The sequence below is a fragment of the Dasypus novemcinctus genome, chromosome 4, assembly GCF_030445035.2.
Source record: "Dasypus novemcinctus isolate mDasNov1 chromosome 4, mDasNov1.1.hap2, whole genome shotgun sequence".
NCBI lineage: Eukaryota > Metazoa > Chordata > Mammalia > Cingulata > Dasypodidae > Dasypus > Dasypus novemcinctus.
The window spans coordinates 156,178,116-156,196,463 of NC_080676.1; the positions used below are offsets into that span (position 1 = coordinate 156,178,116).

Below are 18,348 nucleotides of genomic sequence, written 5' to 3' on the forward strand. Positions count from 1 at the left end.
CATGTGAGGGCTTGAATGGAGACTGGCACAAAGAAAGGGGTGCATGAGCATTTGTTAGATATAAACAAAAATCAGCAACTGCATGAGTGTTGTAAGAACTATCAGTTAATTTGCTTGACTCTACAGCCCGTGTAGTCTTCACAGGGAAATAAAAAAAATCATTTAGAAACGCAAAATCGCATTACTTAGTAATCCAAACCTCATCAATGGATTGTTATAATTAGAGCTACCTTGTTTTCTTTGTTTTTCTCTCAATAGTGTTATCTGGCAGCACCCAGGGCCTTTGGGTTTCTAATAAATTATTAATCTGGAAGTTAATAATTCATGGTCATTGGTGCTATAAGCCACTTTCTCTGGCAAAGGTGAGCAAAGGTCACTGCTTTTCTACAGCAAAGGGGGAAGCGCTGCTAACTTACTTTTTCCATGATCTATCATGGAAAAATTAAGATATGGAAGACAAATTTTAACCAGAACTAGGAAAGCAAGATAACTCCAGGGGTAAATTCCGTGGTCCTCACACTGCCTCCAGAGCCCCGCTGGATGGAGAGAGGGTCTGCCGCAAACTCAGAGGACCCCAGCCCAGGAAGGCTCCTGCCACCAGGTTTGTGAATCTCTGACAAAATGATGCATAAAAAGTAGAAGCCATGAGTCCTTGCTGTTCAAAGAAAATAATCATTGCTCAGGGAATAAAACAAGACACTTGGGAAACTAGCCCCTAAGTGGGATTTTTCATGAAAAAAGGGACAATTCTTCTAAATTTCAAGGCATAGCTTTAAGCATAGAGGGAATGGTGGTTCCATGCAGTGTGTTCACATTGAGCAACTGCCAGAGAATTCTAAGCAAACTCCTCTCAGAGAGTTATCTTTAATTTTAATTCATGTATTCATGCTCTGCCTTTTTTTTCTCTCTCAGAAAATAAATTAAGGTAACTCCTGATCGCAGGCCATGGAAGGCAAGGGAAAGAAGGCTTCTTGCCTAGGTAAATTTGCATTTACTTTCCAACTCATTGATTGGGTCTCGGAAGCAGCCACAAGTAGTCCAGACAGTGGGTGTTTCATGCCTGTTTGAGCCGAGATAATTATTTGCAAAGTTCCTGTCAGGTCACCGACTGATAGAATGAAATGAAAATTTCCCATTTGGAGAATGAATTAATTCTTAGGACTAAACTTTTTTTCAGTTTTGATTAAAAGAAACATGTAAAATATGCAGAGAATGAGGTCTGAAGACTTAGGATAAAATTTAAATGGAAACCATGAGTTTAAAGAGTTTTGGGACTAGGAGTCAAATCCTCTAGCTCTTGTTTTTCTAAAGCAAATTTGTATAGCATATGCTTTTCATGGTGTTCCTTTTCAGTCATTTACATATTGGGGAAATGTATATTTGGCAACAGGGCCTATTTTTAGGAGTCCTTCAAACTTGCCTTTGAAAATGTTTTCATTTCTCGCACATATGTGTGTTTTAAGCAGAATGAAAACACAAAGTAAAAAAGAAAAATATGCACAGAAAGGAATGGTTTTTCCAGCCCCATAGAGCACAATAAGAAAGCAATCATTCAGTTGTGACTTTAAAAATGGATTCTTGCCTGGATTTTCCAACTATTTCCTTGTAAATGGTCATTTCTCCACAGAACTGAACTAATGTAAAGAGACAGTTTGTTCCAGTGCCAGAACTGAACCAGCAAAAAAAGGACAGAGGCTGTATTTTCATAGTATGAACTTCACCAAATAATACCCGCTGTGTTCTCTGCAGCCTTTTGGGTGGGTTCAGAAGATGCCATGTGCCCAGTGCCCAGTGCCCGTCTCAGAGAGGGTCCTCCCCGCCTTACAGTTGCTTGCCACCAGACTTCTATTATTTGCATTCAGTAACAAAGTTTCATCCTTGTGTCCATCAAGCAACAAGGAGAATCTTTGTCACTTGGTGTAATTAATAGCTGCACCTCGCATGGAGTGGTGGGAGAAGGAGCCCCTTTTCACATAGATGTGGGGGGATTCAGAACAGACTTGCATGGAGCCTTGCTGCCTTTTCACCAACGGAAAAGCAAGAACTCCAACAGAGGTGGGCAGATGTCAGCAAACCAAGCGTTTCCTTCTTGGGCTCCCAGTGTTTCTTCCTCCAAGCCCTGTAGCTTCAGTCTGAGAGCACTCTATAGCTTTTCCTGATAAGAACAGACGATCTTGAAGGTTCTACTGGGAAGTTCTGTCCCAGTGTATTTCATCTTTTTTGTTCTTCCACAACCCTGTCATCTGCATGAACCTCTAGGTAGATTCCATTACGGGATAAAAAGGGAAAGGCACCTAGCTTTTAAGGAGTGCCTGCCTTAGATTGTACCATTCATTCTACCTTCAGAGCTATATTATTTTCAAAATGAAAGAACTAGAAATGAAGGCTTGGAGAAGCTAATACTTACTCAAGAAAACAGAGATGGAAATGGCAAAATCAGATTCGAATCAAGGGCTCTCTAATTCCAGGGATCTTGTGTTACTTCACACTGTATTTCCACTGTTTCTTCCACTTTTTTGGACTTCTACTTTTTTTTTATCATTTCTGTGACCCCACTTCTTTGTTCTACCTCCTCCTCCATAAGGGTGGCAGGATCCACTTGTCCACTGATCTTTAACTTTTCATCCTCCATACCTGGGTAAATCCAACCCTATCTCCCACAGGTTTGTGGAGTCCTTAGGGATTATAGTTCCTCACCATCATCTTACTTTTAATCAGTGTGTCTCCAGGTTCTCTACTAAAAGACCACTGTATGATTTCATGTAGCAAATATAAAAATTCTAAGACCAATGGAATGGTTTTCCTTCGTTTCCTGCCCAAGTAGTAAGCAAACAAGTCCTGTATCTTTGGTTCATGATCCACAGTATCACTCACATCTTCCATCGCATCCTCCATCACATCTTCCATCACATCTTTAAAAATCTCACCTCACCTCGCAGATTTTTACTGGATTCATCCATCAAATATTCATACTTTATCCCAACTGTCTCCTCATAGGCATACTTAAAGAGGATTGTCCCAACTTGTTATTGGGGCTGGTTGGGTCTCATTTCCCCACTCCGCTGCCTTCTACTGTGTAGCTATCACCTCCCCTCTTTAGGTGTGACAACTTCCTGCTCCAGCAGCAATACAAGAGAATAGACCCAAGACTACCTCTGAATATGTGTGCTCTCCATTCTCCTCCTCCTCCCTGCCCCTTCCATCCTCAACTGCTTGTCTTAAAACCTCCAGGTCCTTCTCCCTTACTCCACCTTTCTAAGGGTCCTTTTTCAAGGTGTTTATTCCTGTCCTACCCAGGCTAACAACCATCTTATGACCTTCAAAGTATTGCCAATCCGTGTTCATGGGAACTCCCTGGAATCTACTTCTTCATGATGAGCCACAACAGCAACGACTGTAGGATCCCAGCCTCCTTGAGTTTGTTCTGATTTGAGTTTGTGGTTTGCACACTGCACCACTTCACTTCTGGCCTTTCTGTCTAAGCTCCTGAGGACAGAGGCTCCCGTTAGTGTTGGTGGCACTATGTGTATAATAAATTAGAGTGTGCATTAAGTTATACAAATTATGTTTATAAATTATATATTCAATTTTGTGTGCATTAGATTATAATTCTATATATGTGTATTCAATTACACTAATTTCTTCCAGCTTACATAAATTCCTTGCCTACAAAATGTGCTATTTTTCAACTGAAGTCATGCTGTATTTGCATGCCCATGATGTCAAGCTCTGCAAACACAATTTTAATCCCTACCCTACCACACCAAGTTTGGTTACTATGCCCCCAAGTGTTTAGGTGGGTAAACATTAACTTCCTCCATCCCCAAATGCCCCCCTCCCCCATATTATATACTGCCTTTAGGGGAAAAAAGTACAGACTAGATGGAAAGTTAACTTATTCTGTTATCCTAATGCCCTCCATTAGTGGATTCTACCAAAAAGCTGCAACAGCCTTTGGAATAAAGGTGAGCTAGAGAGCAAGCTAAAATGGAGCCCTGAGAATTGAAGCTCTTGTTGACCCCAAATCTATCTCTGTAACCCAGACCTCTACACAAGTTCCAGACAGAATTGCCTGTGAGGTATCTTCACTTAGACATCCCAGAGGTGCTGGGGGAGTGGAGGGGATCTGAAATCAAATTTACCAACCCAGGCCAACTTCTCCTTTGTTCCCTCTCAGCAAGTGAAATCAGAAAGTGAACTGGGAGGTATCCTGAGCTGCTCCTCTCTTTCCATCACCCTCCCCAACATCCAAATCATACCCAGATCTTGCTGAGTGGACCACCTGAAAATCTCAAAATCTGTCCTCTTCTTGCCTCCCCCATTATTACTGCCACTTTGATGCAGAGCCAGGGCTAGAATCGACATTGCCTTCACAGATTTTGCACTCTGGGGTGGTTTCAAACCCTCTGCTGCTTCTCCCTTGACTGCAGCATTAAGTTTTCTGAGTCCCTGGGGTGGGCTACAAGGCTTTCCAAGGTCTGGGTCTTGATGCACTTTAATTCACAGCAATGTGGGTCAGTGACTACTGTACCAAGCCCACCAGCCTTGTACATATGCATCCTGTAAGATCTTTCCCTAACCCTAACGTTCTCACACCCTCACACAACCTCCCACCATTATTCATTGGAGGAAAACCTATTCAACAGACTTGGGAGAGTTTTTTGACACCTGACTGTACCTCATTCTTTCCCTGTACCCCCAATTCCCCACCCTGGGCTACATCTGTACATCATGTATAGTTCTATTTTGCAACTTATACCTCACTGATTGTACTCATTTTCCCATTTGACTTCTCTACTGACTTCTTCTAGAAAAGGCCCACATCTTTTTTATTTTTGTCCTCACAGAACCAAACATACCTCAAGACACACAGAAGTGTAATGACTTCCAATAACTACTCCACAAATTAGTTTGATGAGTATTTTAATACAGCTGCTATTGTTCACATTTTACAGGAAGTGTATCTGTGTTACATAGTTATTGATCAATGAATAGAAATGCAACATATTTGTATATATTTTAATTTGAAACCTATGAAATTAGTAATATTTGACCATTTTTTCTAAAACCCTCAGTCTCAGAGAGTTAAATCTAATATATATATGTGGGTGTAACTTATCTTTCTATGTTGCTCAATTCTACAAATAATTTGTAATTTGGCTTTTACTTGCTAATATGTGCCATAGTTCTTATACAAAAATTATGAAGGAACAAGTAAAAGATAATGGGAATGATTATCAAAACATCTAACTATATTTTACAAAACTAAGGAAATTTCACCATTACCATCAATATGTGAGTCACAGAAGGAAAAAGATTTGATAGTTCCACAAAGACTCATTTCAACTCGCCTTTGAAGAAACTCACCTTTCCTCTTTCATAAATTAGTAAAATTGAGGAACAAAGTTTGCCTTTCTGGAAACAGAATGGATGTTGTTAAGTATCACATGATAGGAGGACTGTATTTGTCTTTCATTCATAGCTCCCTCTCACATATACACTGAAAGAATGAAAATATGCCAGGGGTCATTAAACATCGTGGGTTATATAGTGTCTAACTAAGTCTTCAATTTTTTACCAAAACCATTTAAAGTTTAATCTTTAATGCTATTTATATTACATATTAAGGAAAACTTAGACCTGTATTCCTGATACCCCCCTGAAGTCAGCTTATAAAATAGATTAATTTGCAGAAGTCACTGGGTAAAGTTAGTTTGACAACTATCATTCCTTCTCATTTGCTTACTTATTTGGTGTTTTACCTAAGACTTCCACAATAGGCTGAAGCTACTGAGAGAGAGTATAGGTAGGTGTTCCCACACCAAACCAATCTGTTAGCACCTGAAATGGAGGTGAGAAGTCCTACAATTCTCCACCCTACATTAAGGCCACTTTTTAAGGCAAATATCCAAAGTCTCCATTGTCCATTAGTTGTACTCAACTATGCATACAAAATGGCCACCCACAAGAAGTAATTAAGAGCTTCCATTCATTTCTAATAGAAATGAGCTTATGCACTGAAAAATGGATATTCGCCCATCTACTCTATCCCAATGAACTAAATTCTATAACTAGAGAAAGGGTGTACTTCAACATTTTTCAGGGAAAATGCTACAGCTCTCTCTGCCCCACCATAACCTCCGCACCCACTAACCAAGGTCAGAAATAAGAGTCCCTCTCATCTAGACTTAGTATTTCCTTTTTTCTCTCACCTCCCTTAGGTTTCAGGTTCCAGACCTTCCCTTGCTCTCCAGACCACCCTCATCTTCATTCACGATTCAGACAGTTTCTCTTTGTTTTCAGAAACACATTCCCCTCTGGAGTACTAGACCCTCACCTCCACTCACTCCGCAGAGGAAGCTTAACAACTCCCTCCCCAATGGCCTTCATTCCTTTCCTTCTTTTTCTTCCTTCCTCCTTACTTCCTCCTTTCTTTTACCCTCCCTCCTCCCTTCCCTCCCTCCCTCTCTCCCTCCTTCCTTCCTTCTTTCCTTCCTTTCCTTCTATAGCTTTTATAAATTATTGGCTGATAATGGCTTCCAGGGACAATTAAACTTCAAAAGATTGTAAAGAAAAAGTCCCTTTCTGTACCTCCACCATCTCCCCTCTGTTCATTCACCCCATTTTCTGGAAGCCAGGAATTGCCTTATTGTCCTCAGCTACCTCTCTCCCCACCACTGGCTCTGACTAAGCCAGCTCTTCACATATTTGTAACTGCCAGTGACTACCATGCTTCCCTCCCTCCCACATATATCCCACATATATCATGCACACCATTCTCTTCATGGAATTCATAAAAGTATGTAGCAAGCTGACTCTAAAAAGCTTCTGCTCCCTCCCACAGAACTCTGTTATAAAGTGCAGGTAAACTAGCCAAAGAAGCAACCATCCATTCCTAAGGAAAAGAAAGACCTCAAATTATCAAACCATTTTTTTGTTCAATTCATTGGAAGAGGTTTTAAGAGATCATTGAGGGGGTTTATTTCAGTAACTTATTTACTGTCTCAGAAATTTGAGGCACTTACAAATATTGATAGAATTTTTCTTGTATAAAAAAATATTGAATTTGTCTGAGTAAAGTTGAACCTGAAGAACAAATTCAACTTGAATTCTAAAAAGATGCACTGAAATATTTCCCTAGAATTTCATTTTATTGATGCCCACTCACTTCTCAAATTGAACTTGAGAACAGAAAAGAGAATTTATTTTTGAGAAGTTTAAGAGCACAGAAGTACCAGAACAGAACCAGTAGATAACTTTTAAAACTTAAATACTTACTTCAAAATGGCACACAAAAAAGTAAACACAGTTCTAAGAGATGAACATTTTATTCTCTTTTCATTTCAGCATCAAATACTGTAAATGGATCAAGTTGGTTTGCTCCTGATTCTAAGAGCAATAAAATAAAGGTAACCTTTTCATGCTTAAAAGTAGTCTGCCTTTTAAAAATATGCTCATGGGGACTGAAGAGACATACGACAAAATGCAATCTTAGACTGGATCCTGTACTGAAGGGGAAAAAAGGCTATCAGAGACATTATTAGGTCAATTAACAAAATTAGAATATGGACAGTAGATTAGATAAAAAGCTTATATCAGTGTTTAATTTAGTAAAGAAATACTGTATTTCTTAGGAAATACACACACTGAAGTTGCCATAGAGTTCAGAAAAAAAATTATGTGTGGATATGTTTATGTGTATGTTTATGAATATGCATATGCATAGAAAAAGAGCAAAGAATAAAGCAAATAGAGCAAAATGTTAACAAAAGCTGAATCTGCATTAAGGACATTTGCGGTTCTCTGGACCATTTTCATTATCACAATTTTTCTGTAAATTTGAAATTATTTCCAAACAAAAATTTTAAAAATGTGCATTCCTTGTGGTTTGAAATTATGTTTTGAAGAAGGGCTAGTTGGTAAGTGGAAAAACAAAATGGAAGAACTAGTAGAAAATAAACTTCCTGGAGACTATTTGCACAGTTAGGTGGCTCCTTCCCATCTTTGGAGAGAGATCAACGTGGTCATTGCTGATTTTACTTCTGTCTGTCAGGCTCATTCTTATCTCCCCAGGGCTCTTCTTCAGCAAACAGCTTTAAACAGCATTCAGGTTGGCCTCAAAAATATCTATGCACAAAATGTAGGAAAAGGAGTGTCTTTGCACAAATGACATATAGTGAAATCTTGGCATCAAAACCTTTCCTTCTTCTTACAGCTGATGGAACTTCCACTGAATCAGGCAAGCACGTTTCTAAACTAATCCCCTTGAGGGAGGTCCTTGGGATCAAAGTTCAAAGGGGTGGAGCTTGGGAAGCAGATTTGGTTCACTGGACAGAGCATCCACCTACCACATGGGAGGTCCAGGGTTCAAACCCAGGGCTTCCTGACCCGTGTGATGAGTTGGCCCATGCACAGTGCTGATGTACACAAGGAGTGCTGTGCAACACAGCTGTGTGCCCCAGGTAGGGGAGCCCCACATGCAAAGAGTGTGCTCCGTAAAGAGAACTGCCCAGTGCATAAAAAATACAGCCTGCCCAGGAGTGGCGCCACACACACGGAGAGCTGACGCAGCAAGATCACGCAACAAAAAGAGACACAGATTCCCAGTGCCACTGACAATAATACAAGCAGACACAGAAGAACACACAGCAAATGGACACAGAGAGCAGACAACTGGGTGGGGGGGAGGCCAGGGAAGGGGAGAGAAATAAATTTAAAAAAATAAAATCTAAAAAAAAAAAGGGAGGTGGAGCTTCAAGTTTCTCTGTCAGTGTTAACAAACAATAATTAGTATCCTTCTAGTCTAAGCCTTTTACATGTATTGACTTGTTTAATCCTCATAACAACTTCCTAAGAGAGATATCATGATTATTTCCAATTTACAAATACAGAAATCAAAGTCCAGAGATTAAGAAATTTGCCCAAGGTCACAGAGCTGGTGCGTTGCTGAAATTGAGCCCAAACATATTGATTGCAAAGTCTATCTTCTAAACGCCACATTAGACTTCTCAACCATGCCCTCCTAGGACCCAGGCATCTGTCTTGATCTGCTAACCAGTTGACCCAGTTCTAACTATCCTCATGGACTGGCTAGAATAAGGCTACAGTTGCAACTTTGTTTACAATCCCATTACCTAAGTTTCATAAAGCAAACTCCCACTGAAGAGTCAAATTTACTCTATGGCCACCATTAAATGTCTAAGACCAAGTTCAGCATGTTCTTCTCAGTATGTGAGCTCACTATTCCCAATGAGCTAGAAAAATTAAATATTTAACTGTTTCTCCATGAACTCTTCAGCAACTTGTTGTTAACTCAAAAATGATCTCTCCCCTCTAAATCCACTGGGAATCGTTAAGTGGTGTTCATCTTTCCATAACGATAGGCAATGTGTCATTTCCTTGCACATAACCTGAGTGACGTGAACTGAGACTTGTTTTGTTGGTGTGACTAGTACTGCACGTAGATTATGACCAAGAATCCTATTTTTCCCTCAGGAAGCAAGGAAGCCCTGGTAAGCTTTCTTGAGATGGACAGCTACTTACCTCATGGGCTTTCTCCTCCACACTAATTACAGGCATAGTAATGTAGTAGAAGTAATTATTAGTACTAGCAGTAGTACTAATACTAATAGCACTGGTCATATTAGTAGTGACCAACATTTCATTGAATGCCAAATGCTCCTCTAAATACTTTTTCTTCCCACATCCTTGTGATGCAAGTGCTAGTTGTGTTCCACTTTACCTATTTGGAAGCTGAGGCACAGAACAAGTAAAGTGTCTTAGTCATTGGAAAGTCAGATTTTGCAACTACCTTGTTTTAGTCAGATGATCTAACTACTGTAGCAAACACCCCTAAATCTCAGCAGCTTACCCTAATGAAGGTTTATGACCCTCTCTATCACAGTCTAATTGCCTGTGGCTTTCTACTAGGTGGTTCAGGGACCTTGGTCCTTCCCCCTGGTGGCTCCTCCATCCTCTAGTCCTTGGAGTTTTTCCCAGACCCTCCTCATCCAGCCAGCAGAGACTGAGGTGACCTGGAATGTGGTCTCCTATGCGACCAGGAGGAAAATGAGCAGGCTACCTGCCCTTCACCATGAGCTAGGGCTTGTTCTCAGAGAGGTCACAGAAGCCAGTGCCAGGCAAATGAGAGAGAGCAAGAGAAAAATGCTGGTCCTTTCCAGCACACCACACCTCTCCCTCCCACCCTCACCCGGCCCAACGCAGAAAGCCAAACATTCCCACACATCTTCTAGGCTCAGAAAATCAGACTGTGATTTCTCATGCTTTCAAGAGCAATGAGCCCTCTGGGTCTTCCCAGTCAGTGTCTCTTTCAACAACCAAACAGGGAAATGGGGGGAAGCCCAGGAATTTTCTCTGACTCACCTGAACTTTGGCCTGAAATAAGCAAGGGTTGACGCGAGGACTCTTCTCCCTTGTTGCCGATGAGCAGGGCCTCATTTCCAATGGGCCTGCTCCTGCGTTCTTAGGCTGGGCTCGGCCAACCTGATTTCCATTCTAGTTCCCACCACACCTTATTTGTTTATTAGGTCACAAAACTTTCACGACGCTAAGCCAGGCATGACTAAGTGTACACGATCCGGGAAGAGCAGTGGCCACAAAGCAAAGGGTTGAATGCCTCCCTCTTTGCCATTAAATTAGGTCCTGTTTATTCTGAATTTTATTTTGGGTCATCTGTCAGTTTTTTAAGAAATGTTTAATTATGCATAAAAGGGAAAATTCTTATCAAATATCAGATGCTGGATATTCTGTCTTGCACTGGCCCACAAGAAAAAAACCTTCAAATATTCCTCAAAGATCTTAATGTTGACTATTTTTTGTTGTTTCTGGGGCCATTTACAGAGCTATGCCACTATCCAAAGACATCTTTTATATAGAACTGTTAAGCCAGTGTTTCTTCAGAGACTTGTGAGTCAACATAACTTTTCACCTGGCTGGTTAGGATCTCAAGGTCTTTACTCTTTTCCTGGAATCAAAACCCACCGAAGGCAGCACAGTCAGGTCTGGTTCTGCATTATTCTCAGAGTAGACAAACTGTCTCTTTAAACATAAAACACTTGTTCTCATGTTAAGAATAGAACTTGTTTTCCAAGTAAAAATACATCATCTCATTAAGAATACTGCACTGTTTACTGCAACTGTTTGGCACAAAAATATTAAAGACTATATGAAGAAGTAACCCATTCATTCAACAGCACATCCACTCCCTATTTCCTTCCCTCCTTTCTCTTTTACTGCCTTCCCTCCATCTCTTTCCCCCCTTTACCCTCCTCCTTATAAGGACTTTCAATTAAAAACTGAGAAAGGCAGACAATTCCCAAGTAAAAGAACACAAGCAAATCCATCAGGCATATCCTCTGTAGAACTATATAGGAATATAACCATGTAATTATGACCTGGCAGAGTTAGTAGAGACAAACAGAAAAGACCAGCTAGAAACCAGTGTATTTAGCATTGCTAATAAAAGAGAAAATGTGAGATTTTTGTGCTAGGAATTAAATAGGACCATGGAAATTTAGTGTGGTAAGCATCATACCTAGAATATAGCAATGCTTAAAAGAAACAGTCTTTAGGAAAGCTTAGGATATAGAATATATTGGGCTTCACTTTTCAGGAAGTTTTGGATCACAAAGAGGTTCAACAATGGCAGTGGAGAAATACTGGTGTGGGATGTTATTGACAGGGGACACATGGTTGGCAGGGAGTTCTACAGGGCATATATCCAGGGTACATAAAAATGTTTGGATCTTTTCATAGTGGATACAATTAAAAACAACAACCGAGGGAGTACTGAGTTCCTAGCCAGGGGAGCTCTATCACAGTCCCTAAAGGAACAGTAACAATCCCCCAAGTGCAACGGCAATGACCAAAAAAAATGAAGGTCCAACAATGAGCCCTTGACACTAATGACTATGCTTATGAACCTATACACCTGAAATAAGAACAAGGCCTAGAGCTGCAGTGTGCCTAAGAGTTACCTCCTGAGAGCCTCCATGTTGCTCAAATGTGGCCAGTCTTGAAGCCAAACTCAGCATGTAAATGCATTGCCTTCCCCCCAGCGTGGGACATGACTCCCAGGTATGAGCCTCCCTGGCACCGAGGGATTACTACCAAGTACCAGCTGATGATGTAACTAGAAAATGACCTTGAATAAAAGGGTCAACTCAGATCAGCAGAATATCTCAGTCTACATATAATACCAGGAGTTAAAAATGCTTTTTGACCTGAATCAAGGGGGAAATGGAAAGGACAAATGAGTTTATATGGCTATGAGTCTCCAAAAAGAGCCGGGAGGTTATCAGAGGGGTTGCCCTTATGCACACCTCAGCAGAGTCCCAGAGACAGATAAAGTAAGCACAACCACGGGTATTGGTTCTTCTGAGGGCTACAGAGACCCACAGGTTCTATGGTCATGGCACATGGAGTTCCGTGCCATGTCAGTTGGCCCTTCTTTGGACTTTGTGTTTCTGTGTGATGGGGCTGGACTCAGATGTGACCTTTTTTCACAAGCCTCTCCTGTTACTTTTACCAGAACCATAGTTGGTGCTGGGGTTTAATATATACCCAGGGGATCTGAATCTCTGAACTGACCATATGACAGCCAGGCCCTGAGCCTCAACAGACTTCAGCTCCTACACTTTGATTTATTGGACTTACCCACTCAGCTAACATGGAGTTGAAGAAGGTCAACCACCACACCATGGTGCCAAGAGTGCCTACAACTGAAAGCAGGAGGATTGCATCCAGCATCCATGTGGAATCTAAGCCTCCTCTTGACATAGATGTGGAATGGACACAACCAATCCAAGATCCACAGGAAGGAGGAATACAGTAGGGATTAGAGTGGACTTACTGATATTCTATTCATGAACTATTGTGGTTAGTAATCGAAGAAAATGTGGCATTGGTGTGGAGAAAGTGGCCATGGTGGCTGCTGGGGGTGGGGAATGGGCAGAAGACATGAGATGTGGAGGTGTTTTCGGGACTTGGAATTGTCCTGGGTGATGCTGCAGGGACAGTTACGGACATTGTATGTCCTCCCATGGCCCACTGGATGGAACATGGGAGAGTGTGGGCTATGATGTGGACCATTGACCATGAGGTGCAGCGGTGCTCAGAGATGTATTCACCAAACGCAATGAATGTCTCATGATGATGGAGGAGATTGTGCTATGGGGGGAGGAGTGGGGCGAAGGGGGTGGGGGCTATCTGGGGACCTAATTTTTTTGAATGTAATATTTAAAAAATTAAGACAAAAAAAGAAATTTATATTGGCATATTCAGTTCACATAATTGAACTGAGTGTCTAAAAAATGAGATGCCATGTTACAGGCTGGGACTGAAGAGCTAACTAAGAAGCTACCCCTGCCCATGACATTTAAATTTCTTACCAAGTGTCAGTGTGGTGAAAGAGATGTGCAAGAGTGAGTAAAGCACAGGGGAGGACTGGACTTCAGCTGAGTCTTGAGGGACATGGTGGGGTCTGAGACATCTAAGAGGAAATAGTCAACATAAAGGTATAAGCAGAGTGGAGAGTGTCTGAGCAGCAACAAGAAGAAAACAACAAGCAGAAGGGGAGGTGTGGAGAAGTCTCCCCTGATAAAACTCAGACAAGGCAAGGGACAGGGGCTTTTACCTGCAGGTACTTCTAGAAGAGAAGCACATCTGACACATTCTTCAGTCACCTCAATGGTAATTTCACCATCCAAAAGTAGAGGAAGTAACAAGGGCAAGTGCACCCAGGACTGAGTTCCAATTAACCAAAATAAACTGCCCGGGAAACTCAAAGTAACAGGAATCCAGAACACAAGCTACTCCATCACCTTGGAGTTCCATAGCCAGGCAGGAGAAGAGTTTGTGAAATGCTCTAAACAAAAGTTCATAAAGTTAGATAGAATTCCCTGGACAAAGAATTGAAAACAGTAAACTTAGGAGAAAGTCAAGCTTCTAAAACAATAATAATAATAAAATTTGTTTGCAGTGATACAATCAGAAATGATGCTCAGGGGTTTAGGCGATGATCAAAACAATGTGTCCACCTTAAAAACATCTTGGAAAGTAAGAAAAGTTGTAAAAATGAAATTAAAACCACCCAGACATAATCTTTTTTTTCTGTAAAAAATATACTTAAATTAGAATCAATAGTATATAAACAGTGATATTCTACTTTTTTCCACTTCTTTCTTTGAAAATATGACTTTTAATAGCTGTCCCTTATTGTTGAAAATTTAGGTAATTAATAATTCATTGCTATTTAAATAACGCTATGATGAACATCTTAGCTTTTGCTGTCCTTTTCCCACAGCATGAGCCATGACCCCTCCTCACTACCACTTGAGTTGCTGGGAAAAAATTTCCTGGCTGACTAAGGCACTTGTCTCAGGAATGTATTATAAAGGTCACTTTTAGTTATCCTTGATAATGGAAGAAAACAGAGAAGAAAACAGTTAGGCCCTATTTCATGTATTTTATGCTTGGCCTGGAAATGCACAGGAACAGATCCAGAGAATTCCTAGACACCATGGGTGGCCACAAAGTTCTATTTTTATGAGACTTAATTTTGCTCACCCTCTTTTGTATCAATCAGAAATTTGGCCAATGAATCTTCTTCCCCGTTTTCTCCTCCTCTAAGAGATTTGACAGTGTCTAGTCTATATAAAGAAGGGTTATTTTTCTTGATGCATGTCACAAAAATTAGGAGAGAAAGGTATAAGAAATGGAAACACAACTAATTTTGTCTGGGCCATGTATGCTGCTCATGAAATTGCCAAGCCAAGGGGAAAAACAAGAACCCTCTTGAGTGAGATGCCAGGATGGAGAGCCAGGGTTGTTTTAATGGTGTGTTAAAGCAAAGGCATGTGGTGGGTGGGCAGGAAACTAGCAGCCAAGGGTCTGGAGAGGGATGTGGAGCAGATGAGGATGGGAGGCTCAGGAACCCAAGCCAGAAGCCAGGCTCCTTCAGGGAAGACTCCTTTGGTCCACAGCAAACTGGCTGGCTTAGAAGCAGCTCTTTGTGGAAAGACCCAGCTGAGACTTCCATGAGGCGTGTGACCTCATCTCTTGGGAATACTGTCTATGGTGAGCCCAACAAAAATCATCAATGAAATGTGGACCGTCATGACAAAGGTTGGTGTCCCGCCCTGGGTGCAGAGGGTAAAATGGACCTACTGAGAGTCTAGCCCACAACCCTCAGGCATTGCTTGATAGAGAGGAAAGGCCCCGGTTTACAGTGACTTCACATGATGAGAAGCTGCATTTTCCTCAGAAGCAGATGTGCTTTGCCAGGCAAGACTCGTCCTCCCTACGGGAAGCTCGAGAAGGCTCCAAGAGGCAAAAGGAGGAGAGGCTTAAAAAAGGTCAAGTCATACAATTGTCACCAGACACCTCTTCCTCTCATTTCTCTTTCGTTCCCCAAGTGAGCAAGGGTCCCCACTGGGCAGAACGCCCTGTCTGAGACCCCAGGGTGAGGTGAGCAGGCCCCACCGTGCTGGGGAGTCTGGGAAGAGGAGGGGCGGCCCGCTCACGGGTTCAAGCAGCAGCCTGCTCTTGGCAGGAGCTGCTGCTAATTTTCTTTGGCTGGCTCTGACTACCTGTCTGAAAGCGCTGCAATGCAGGAAGGAAATTTTTCAAGAGATTAAACTATTATTGTTTCCTGTGTGGCTGTCTTCGCTGGTGTATGAAAAAAAGCTTTAAGGGCACTTGAAAAGAGATTTGTCTGAATAGTGGGGTTGTTGCGTCGTCTCCCCCCTCCCGTCGGGATTTGGCCAATTTCCTCAGGAAAGTGGTTGATTAGGACCCATGGATTTATCCATGGCCGAAATATAAGATGTCATAAAGGTGATTAATGGTGAGCATACCATCAGAGGGAGTTAAGAGTTTATAAAAGCTATTTTTTAAGGGCTTGGAAAGGGGGGAAAAAACTCATTTGTCATTTTGCCAACATGTTTCAATAGTTAAAAACTTCTTTGTAGCCCCTGATCGTTCATGCTCCCAACTATTAAAGACGGTTGTATATTCTGATTTTACCAGTTAATTTGAAAATAAATTGGTTCCGTGTGTTTTGTTTATATAAAAGCACATCAGGGAAGAAAAATAAAATGTGTTTCTACCAAGATTAGTGAGTACGGTTCATGGTGAGGCTTGAGTACAATGACCTCATTTCATTGTCCACTCTGCTTCAGCAGAAGGTGATTTGGCCTTTCTGTTTATACACCTACCATAAAAATACAGTTCACGAATGGTCTCCTTAGACAATATTTAGAACCCAAATGAAAGTAACCTGCAATTCCCAAATTCCAGCAAATGTGAGTAGTGCCAAAGTGGATAATGGCATAGCTGGTCCTTGGTGGCATCTAGTGTGGCTCAATGAGCTCACAGATGAGCCATATTAGATGCTCCAAAAATGTTGCTTTGTCATGATGACAATTCCACAAGGCAAGATTCCCTCTTTTAAAAATTACACCTTCTCTCAGCTACAAACTTTACTCAAAGGAACATGTACAATCAGCCTTTTTAAAGCTGAATAGCCTATAAAGTATCTAACAAATTCTCTGAAATTGGCATTTAACCAGTAATTAAATAATGTGATATCTTAGTTTCCTAAAGCTGCCATAACAAAGTACTACAAACTGCGTAGCAAAAAGCAACAGCAATGTACTGCATCACAATTCTGGAGTACAGACACCTGAAATCAAGGTGTCAGTAGGACCATGCTCCCTCTGAGTCTGTTGGGTTCTGGCAATGGCTTGAGGAAAATCCATGGCATTCTTTGGCTTGTGGCATAACTCAGTCTCTACCTCTGTCACATGGCCATCCACATCTGTCTGTCTGTGTCCAAATTTCCTCTCTTTGTAAGGACCCAGTCATGTTGGATGTGGGCCCACCTTTATCCAGTTTGGCCTCATTTTACCTAATAACATCTTCAAAGATCCTATTTCCAAATAAGGTCACATCCACAGGACCAGACATTAGGGCTTGACCATATCATTTAGGGACATATGATTTAATCTATAATGTGGTGATGCACTACAAGCTAATCTCCCCACATCCAACTGCAAAGGAAATATAGTCCCAGCTAAGCAGCCATTGACCCTCTAAAATGCTGGAGTTTCTATTACTAAGAAGATGGGAGAATAGCTATTTGGAAACAGCAGTCTCTGAGACCTGTTATTTCACACTATTTTCATACAGGGGACCAAAAGGGTCTATAACACCAAAAAGCATCAGTCAGCAAACAATTCTGTTGAGAGTACAAGGCATAGGGCTGGATGCTACAGAATCTATACAAAGAGTAAGGCTTTTCTTTAGCATTATTTTTGCATTAAATTTGTTTATAATTTACACTTAATTATTTATAATGCATAAATACTTTAATAAAAATTAATTTATTTTTGGTATTAAAACAAATAGCAAAACAAACTGTATAGGGTTGTTCATAAATTAGTAGAGAATATAAGCATGAGAGGAACAAAAGTGCTGAGATAATCTTCAAGTTGGCAAACTCATGGAGAGATAGCAAAAACCAGTAAGATCACCCTAAATTGTACTTGGTGGCTGCTCTGAGCTGTTTTCCCAGCCATCTGTGAGCTCATCAAGTGGAGGATTGTGTTTTATTCATCTTTGTGTCCCCAGTGCCTAGTATAGCTTCTCTGCAGTTATTTATTGGCTCTTGATTAATGTTGAAGAAGGGGAAAGTACACTTTATCTGGGTTTTAAATAATGGATAGAATGAATGAAAGCCTATCACAGAAGGGTCATTCAATCTTGACCTCATAATCATAGGGTCTCAAATTTTGAATCTCTCTCTCTCTCTTTCTCTCTCTCTCTCTCTCTCTCTATATATATATATATATGTACAACACACAAGGTTGAAGGAAGAAGATTCATTACACTGCTTTACTCTTGCACTGCATTACCCAGGCCCACCACCGTGAGTTAGTTTTTACAAATCCTATAAATACCTTGTGCCTAAAACAATCATAATGCATTGTGGGTTTCATGTTTGTCAAATGTAAACTTAATTAGTCCAAAATATTTGCAACATTGTTTTGACATTTCTTCTTCTCCTCCTCCTCCTCCTTCTCCTTCCCCTTCTCCTCCTCTTCAACCTCTTTTTCCTTTTTTTTCTCCTCCTTCTTCTTTATATATTTAAGATCTCAAAAATTTTAAAGTAGCCTGAGTCTCTCTCACCTCATACCTGCTCTTCCTCCAGGTACCCTGACTTGGTTAGAGTCCCTGCTTTCCTCCTCATTGCCTAAGCTAAAATTCTGGGCATCGTTCTTGAATTCATCCACCCCTATACCAGATCACCCTCCAAGTCATGTTGATTTT

At 41.0% G+C, this 18,348-nt stretch overlaps 2 long non-coding RNA genes across 4 annotated transcripts in view; one reads left to right on the plus strand and one right to left on the minus strand.

Annotated features, from left to right (window-relative positions):
• LOC131278303 (uncharacterized) overlaps positions 1-10,510 on the minus strand; it is a 525,485-nt gene extending 514,975 nt beyond the window's left edge. For both annotated transcript variants that reach the window (XR_009185632.1, XR_011648714.1), the window contains exon 1: positions 10,384-10,510. This is a non-coding gene — a long non-coding RNA (uncharacterized lncRNA). The remainder of the gene's footprint in view (positions 1-10,383) is intronic.
• Positions 383-16,130, plus strand: LOC101444856 (uncharacterized). 2 transcript variants are annotated; one of them, XR_009185634.1, is made up of 4 exons: positions 383-601; positions 913-979; positions 7,348-7,409; positions 12,551-16,130. It is a non-coding gene; the product is annotated as an uncharacterized lncRNA (long non-coding RNA). The 2 variants fall into 2 exon arrangements; XR_011648713.1 differs by lacking the exon at positions 12,551-16,130 and having other exon boundaries at positions 7,348-9,586.
• Positions 16,131-18,348: the final 2,218 nt, after the last annotated feature.